Below are 7,386 nucleotides of genomic sequence, written 5' to 3' on the forward strand. Positions count from 1 at the left end.
TAGGTATGTTAGGAATTTAAGATGTTAATCATATATTTGCATAGGACTATTCTTATCGAGTTCTATGGAATAGAACAATTCTTATGGATCTAGTCCACAACCTATGATACGGTTCATTTTAGAAAGAGATTATATTTGTCGTAAGTAGTAGTGGTTTAGCGGAGACTCATGTTACAATCGAGTTGATATAATATATGAGTAGGAGCGATAATAAAGAACAACATAAAACAACGAAATAGTGGGAAAAACAAACATTCATGGTTATAAATAAAAACATTTAAGAATGTTTTAGCATTTATATAGTGACCTCTACCCAACTATTATAAATGATCCCAAGATCCAAATTCATATTAACTCGGGCACGGTGAGCCGATTCATCCCTCATCAATATAACTCGGTAGATTAACTCTTTAATTGATTCTAATTCTAGAACTCTCGGTCGATAAAATTACTTTTAATATATATCTTTAGCCCGGAACAAATGCGACTACGGTCACGAATACTTCTGTTGAGCTCAATCTAAATTTTGATGTAGTAACAATTTACCACCCACTTACCCAATGTAACAAGTTTAGCACCCCGGTGAGCCGAGCCTACTTCCTTTTGAAATTGGGATTCATGGTTGTACTATTTGGTAAGGCTAATTCTCAATTATTATTTAGTGAGAGGTCTTGTCAATTTATTATCTATCACGTTTTAAGTAAACTAAAGCGGTAAACTACGATAATTATAATTGACACGGTCGATGACTCGATTAAATAATATGCATGTGTAGTTATGGCGATTTGGCTATGCATGCAAACATATAAAACAAATGCAAAGCATAAAGATAAAATCCTAGTATGGCCTTCCTAAAATAGTAAATCAAATAAATTATATACAAATTCGGAAACCAACTCCTTTGGTCCCTTGAACTTCATTTGGCACGCACTTCTAGGCAACACCGTATTTGATGGACCACCTTCTTGAATTGCACCGTCTTCAAGGAACTCCGGAATAAAAATTACATAGCTTTCTACTTTATACAATATAAAATAAAAACAAAACTGAATAAATAAATAAAAGTGATACGAGATCACATTAATTACATCCAAATCGATATCCCCACTTATTTCGGGAAATACCAATTAAAACTAAGGCCATACTAATTACTAAGTACAAATTACATAATTCAAAAATTATATAAAATAAAATATGACAATCATACTAAAAGCAGCATTAATATATGTATGAAACATACCATGTGAAATGCCAAATCGCCCTATTTAAGCTAATATCGTATATCCGTTCCGGTTTTATGGATTAGTGTGACATTTAACCTTTTAAAATCACACAATATTACATAAATTATATCTATGTCCAAGTTAATTACCCTAACCTTCTTATGACTTAAAATTTAGTCTTCACTAAATATTTGATAATAATTCAACTTGATATTATATAATTGCTCTTTAATCACTATTATACATAATAATAAGGAAATAATTCCCAAAAAGTCATAAAAATTCGAAAATTTCAAAATCATAATTTTGTAAACTCTAGAAAATTCCCAACATTCCAAAACTTTAATAAAATTTGCCCTTAGATTATTTTAATATATTTCACAAATAAATCGTATAAAATATAATTTTAACCTTTTAATTCCAAATTAAACATAAAATTATCCAATAAATCAAAATCAAATTTTTTAATATTCTTACGAGTTTCTAGAACCTGGAAATGATAAACTTTAATCCAAAAAGTCGAATTTTTATATTAGTGACTATTAAAGTTGCTATTTATCAATTTATATCCCATAAAAATTAATAACCATTAAAATCATACGAATTTTAGCATGCAATTTCAGATCTGATGTTCATATCATATATGCAACATTTGAAAAAAAATTCATGCCATAAAATTCAATTTAGCTATTTTTGCCAAAATAGTCACTATTTATTCGATTTTTACATCTAAAAATCATAAATCATGCAAAATTAAATCATTTGATCTAAAAATTTACATACAGTGTGTAAATATTGCATGTGACAACATACTAAATTTTTATGGGTAGAAACAAAGTCTAACCATTTTTAACATAAATACTTCTATTTAATCAACTTTTAACATGTAAAAATCATAAATAATGCTATATAAAACTATTTTATATGAAATTTTATATGCAACTTTTAAAATATGCATGTGAGGTCATGTAAAAAGTTCAAGGTCAGAATCAAAATCTAACTAATTTTAACACTTTAATTGTCATTTTACTCAATAAAATGTGATAAAAATACTAATAATCATTTTAAAGAGAAATAAATTACCATAAATCATCAAAATGACCTAAAACCAATTTAGGACCAGATTGATTAACATGCAAAATTTTTGTTGCATTTGTATTCATAAATCACAAATTTTAAGTTTTATATGTTAACATATTAACTCGGAAAAACAAAACCGACTATGTATGCAACAACTCTTGCTATGATACCAATTGAAGGATTCATTAATCTCTTATTAGACATTTCTAATAACTTTATATTTTTAGTTTAGTCATAAACTAACTAGATCTTATGCATGCATAACAAAATAACAAAGTAAGAAGAAAATCATCGACTTACAAAGGTGGTGCCACACGGTTATACTAATTGGTCTCCTACCAAATTAGTCTTCGAAAAATCCGAGAGCTCCAATTATGAATTTAGACCCAATGGTAGGATCTACTCCTTAAGGAATTGTACCAAGATAATCACCCTTAATACTAATTTATATATTAACTAGATACATTAAATTAGTGACCTTAAAAATAATCTTATTATTATTTCTATTACTACTTTTAGTAATCTAAATATAAGATTTTGAACAACTGTATTTTCTATTCTAAAACTCAATTTTATAGAGAAGAGTAGAAGAGTAAGAAGTTGAGTTGTGTAAGAATGAATGAATAATCAAAAAGAGAAAAAACTCTCTCTTTTCCTATGGGTGGCCAGATGGCCTTGGGTAGTATGCCCAATCCATGCTCATTTTTCTTCTCAAGATGTAGAGTGTAGGGCTAGTAATTAGGTCTATTAGAGACATCATCAATCTGCTTAATTCTCAATTACAGCAACAATTATGTCCTAAAACTCCCCAGCCCCCTCCACTCACAACACACCCTTGAGATAAAAGGGTCCATTTTAAGATTGTCAATTTTTCAATTTGTGTAGTGTGACATATTGGACATGTTACTAGACATGTTATTAAATAATGCATTTTTAACTTATTAAAAATCATTATATTAACAAAATAAATCACATACAAAAATTAACTAGTAATTCACAATTACAAGTACTTAAAATGGGTCATAGAATTATAAATCACAACAACTTGTATTTATAATAAACCATTCATTCTTATTATAATTGTTTCATAAACAATTAATAAACCTAAGTAATAAAACAATTTTATATTACTTAGAACGAATCTTATTTAATCGAATTACAATAAGATACGTAATCTCACTCACAAAACCATTTGTTCAATTTTAAGGAATTAATTAACTTGTATCATCATACAATTAATTAATTAATCAATTAAAAGTGTTACCCTAGAGGTATGACCTTAAGGGATCAACTGATCACCACCGTCAAAGCCGGTGGCTTCAACTTACCTCTAGCATTCGAAAGGATGAGATAGGTTGGTCCTACCTTACAGGATCAATCTAGTTTTATTACCTTATCAAAAAAAAAAAAAAAATTGTTCACTACCGTCATACGACAGTAGTGTCAAACTCTAGTCAGCCAATCATTACTGGTTAATGTGGATCAGTTGACAATAAAATATTACTTTCCCTCATGTATTCTTATTATGAGATTTAACATGTGATCGCATTATTGTCGAGGAAACATACTCCAACAGGTAGTTGACCCGTCCTCCTTTGAGAGCTAGAAGAGGCTAGTTGAGCCATTTGATTCTCTAGCATTTTGATGGCGGCATTGTGAGCTTGATCACTCTTTTGCATCTAAGCCAACAATTCAGATTGAGTCTTAGCCATTTGCATCACCAAAGCCTCAACTTTTCTCTCCCCCTGGTCTTTTTGTTGGTAATTTGAAGATTGACCTTTAGTTGGTTGGAAGTTTAGTTGAGGTGGCCTTTGATTTTGATTTTGGCTTTGATTTTGATTTGGATAACCCGATGGATTGTAAAACCTTTGTTGTTGTGGAATGAAGGTATTTTGTTGTTGTTGCGGCACAAAAATAATTTGTGGTTGTTGGGACACAAAAGTATTTTGTGGTTGAGGATTTAGCACATTTGCGCTTTTGTAAGGCAAATTTGGGTGGTACTTGGTATTAGGATTGTGAGTATTTAAAAAAGTACCCGGTGGAAATGAATTTTGTCTAAAACTTTGAAAGACATTTACCTCCTCAATGGTGGCCCTACACAAGGCGGTGCAATGTCCCGCACCTACGGAACCTTCACAAACAAGTATTTGGCCGGTAGTGGACAAATCATTGACTTGTTAAAGAGATGAAGCCGCACTTTGGGCCTCCAATTTTTGTTGAAGCAAGGCAATTTGAGTCTTCAAGACGGATGTATCGGAAGACTCCTCCTTAGTTTTTAGTGGTGTACTTCGGGAATTGACATATTGCGAATCATGAATCACCATGGATTCAATTGTAGCATGAGGAATATCGGTGTCAATTTGATCAAAACTCCCATTGTTAGCATAATCGAAAACACGACGAGACGTGGCACAACATCCATTGTAGAATGTACTAGCGAGAAACCAAGGATCCAACCCATGATGTGGGCATTGTTTTTAAAATTCATTATACTTCTCCCAAGCTTCATAAAGGCCCTCTATCCCATGTTGACAGAACCCCGTGATTTGACTCCTCAAAGTTTGTGTTTTCTCCGGTGGAAAATACTTTTGATAAAAACCAAGAGCCAAAGTATCCCAATTGGTGATCTTCATGGCGGTTCTATCAAGGCTATTGATCCATAGCTTAGCCTTGTCCTTCAATAAAAAAGGGTAAAGTATCTCCCTTATTTGAGATTGTGTGACTCCCGTTTGCCTAATCATTGAGCAATAGTCACAAAAGTTTTGCACATGCAAATTGGGATCCTCCAAAGGACTTCCCCCAAATTGCTTTCTCTCCACAAGGCTAATGAAAGCCGGCTTGATCTCGAAATCCGCGGCTCTAATTTGGGTAGTAGTGATACCCCTAGGAAGAATAGCCACGGTGGACTTGGAATGACCGAAAAGTTTCACCATTTTCTTGATTGGTGATAGTGGTGGCGGTGGAGATGATGAACTAGAACCTTCTTCTTCATCACGAAGTGGATAATTGGCATGAATACGACCCAAATCACCGAGAGTAGAAGAATCGGCAAGCTCCTTGAAATAATTGAGTCGGCTACGGAAGGTTCTCTCGGGCTCCGGATCAAAAGGAAGTAATTCTCCAGTGCAAGAGGACCTGGGCATAAGATAACAAGTTTAAGAAACTTGTGAGTAACGGTCTCAAGAAACAAATGTTCCTTAAGACAAAAGAAAATAAGATAGAAATCAACAATTCAAAGTGCAATAAAACCGTGCTGCCCGGCAACGGCACCAAAATATGATAGGCTATCGCACACCTAACAAAAATACCCTAGACTTAGCTAACAAATGAATGTAGTAAAGTAGGGGTCGAACACAAGAAGATGAGAATTGCGTACTGAATTGATATGAGTAGAATTCTATCTAGGTTGGTTACGATTGTTTGTTTGGTTTGGTTGGTAAACTTGTAATAAAATGATGTAAAATTAATAATGATAAAAGAGTCTAGGTAAGTCGGGTCACACATGCAAATATGTAAATGCTCATGTTAAACTAGGAATTGATAATATCGATAATTGTTTAGGTATAATAACAACCACCTCTCGGCCTTATTGTCCACCATAGAACGGGTTCTAGTGAGTTCTCGCTATGACTAGATCGATCTAATAAAACATGCGTAGTCTAATTTAATTTCGTGCCTCTCGACCTATAAAAGTGAATTAACAAATTTAATGAAAGATAGTGATCAATTATCAAAGACTAACAAATAAAACAAGCATTTGATAGAAACTATTAAACGATTACTATAGCATCCTAATTCAACAATTGCAAATACTATTTATGCATGGCTTCCGTATTCCCTAGACAAAATGAACTACTCACTCATATTGAAAACTAAACTAATAAGATATAATATGATAAATATGATGATAAAAGAATTATAACTAAATGAATGATTAAGAAATAAGATAATGCTAAATGATGATAAAAACATATATATTAGAAACAATGCTTAGTAAAATAACAAAGGAATGATATAACATGTGGTAAGTAAATTAACTATGATGAAATGTAAATATGAAAATGCTATGAATAAACTATGATGTCAATGACTAGATAATAAAATGCAACAATCTAATAACAAAATGGAAATGCTAATGATAATGAAAACAATATAACAATGAAAATGATGAGTGACTTAACAAAGTAAAGCTAGTAATGAAGTTACCATAACAAGGAAATCAAACGCAAATAAGAAAGAACACAAATGAGAAACCCAAATAACTTGAATGGAAAGCTTGAATTGATAACTTGAAATGCATAAGGTGAGGGGTAATATCCGTATAATACCCTATAAAATTAGGACTATAACGCAAATTTTATATGTGATTTATTGTCATAAAACGAAAATACAATAAAGAAACGATAAAGCATTAGAAATAACCTCGGGTCCTTTGAGATGTGGCCTAAGAACAGAAATCAAAATAGATTTCCTCCTAATCGATACACCCAAGACCGTCTGAGATTATGCCCTTGTGCTAGATATGTATTCTCTGATTGCCTTGCAATATTGAGAGAATTGTTGTGAGTTTTTGCTAGATGTGAGATCTTGGTTTAGAGAGGAAATGTTCTCCCAAAACACTAATAATTTTACAAATGAAAATGATTAGGTTGCAAATGAGGAGAGGCTCTCCTTTTGTTTGCTCTACTCGGCCAAACCGTGAGCCCTCTTGGGAAGTGGGCTTCCACTTCCTTTTAATTTTAACTCGTGGTCCGGTTCGTAAAATGCTAAATGTATATGACGCGGTTTTATTATAAATCGTCATTGGTTATCGGTTATTATAACATCAACTAATAACTCGGATTAGTTGAAATATTAATACATGTCCGACAAAGACGATATTGTATAATTAATTCAATATACATTAATTAAATATAACCGTTTATATTTAATTTACGAATTAACTGTTTAATTCGCCTTAGCCCATTTTATTTAATCCGTATTAAATAAAATATCTCAACATCGCATGTTGACTAATTATTAGTCAAATAACTCGGACTAACTGCTTAGTCAATTTTTTGGCATCAACATGACTGTATTTTCA

The 7,386-nt window shown here is 32.0% G+C and overlaps 1 non-coding gene across 1 annotated transcript; it reads left to right on the forward strand.

The window, feature by feature from the left end:
- The first annotated feature begins 4,757 nt into the window (after positions 1 to 4,757).
- Positions 4,758 to 4,864, forward strand: LOC141624938 (small nucleolar RNA R71). The gene has a single exon (XR_012534740.1). It is a non-coding gene; the product is annotated as a small nucleolar RNA R71 (small nucleolar RNA).
- The last annotated feature ends 2,522 nt before the right edge of the window (positions 4,865 to 7,386 follow it).

This window comes from Silene latifolia, chromosome X, assembly GCF_048544455.1.
Source record: "Silene latifolia isolate original U9 population chromosome X, ASM4854445v1, whole genome shotgun sequence".
NCBI classification, from domain to species: domain Eukaryota; kingdom Viridiplantae; phylum Streptophyta; class Magnoliopsida; order Caryophyllales; family Caryophyllaceae; genus Silene; species Silene latifolia.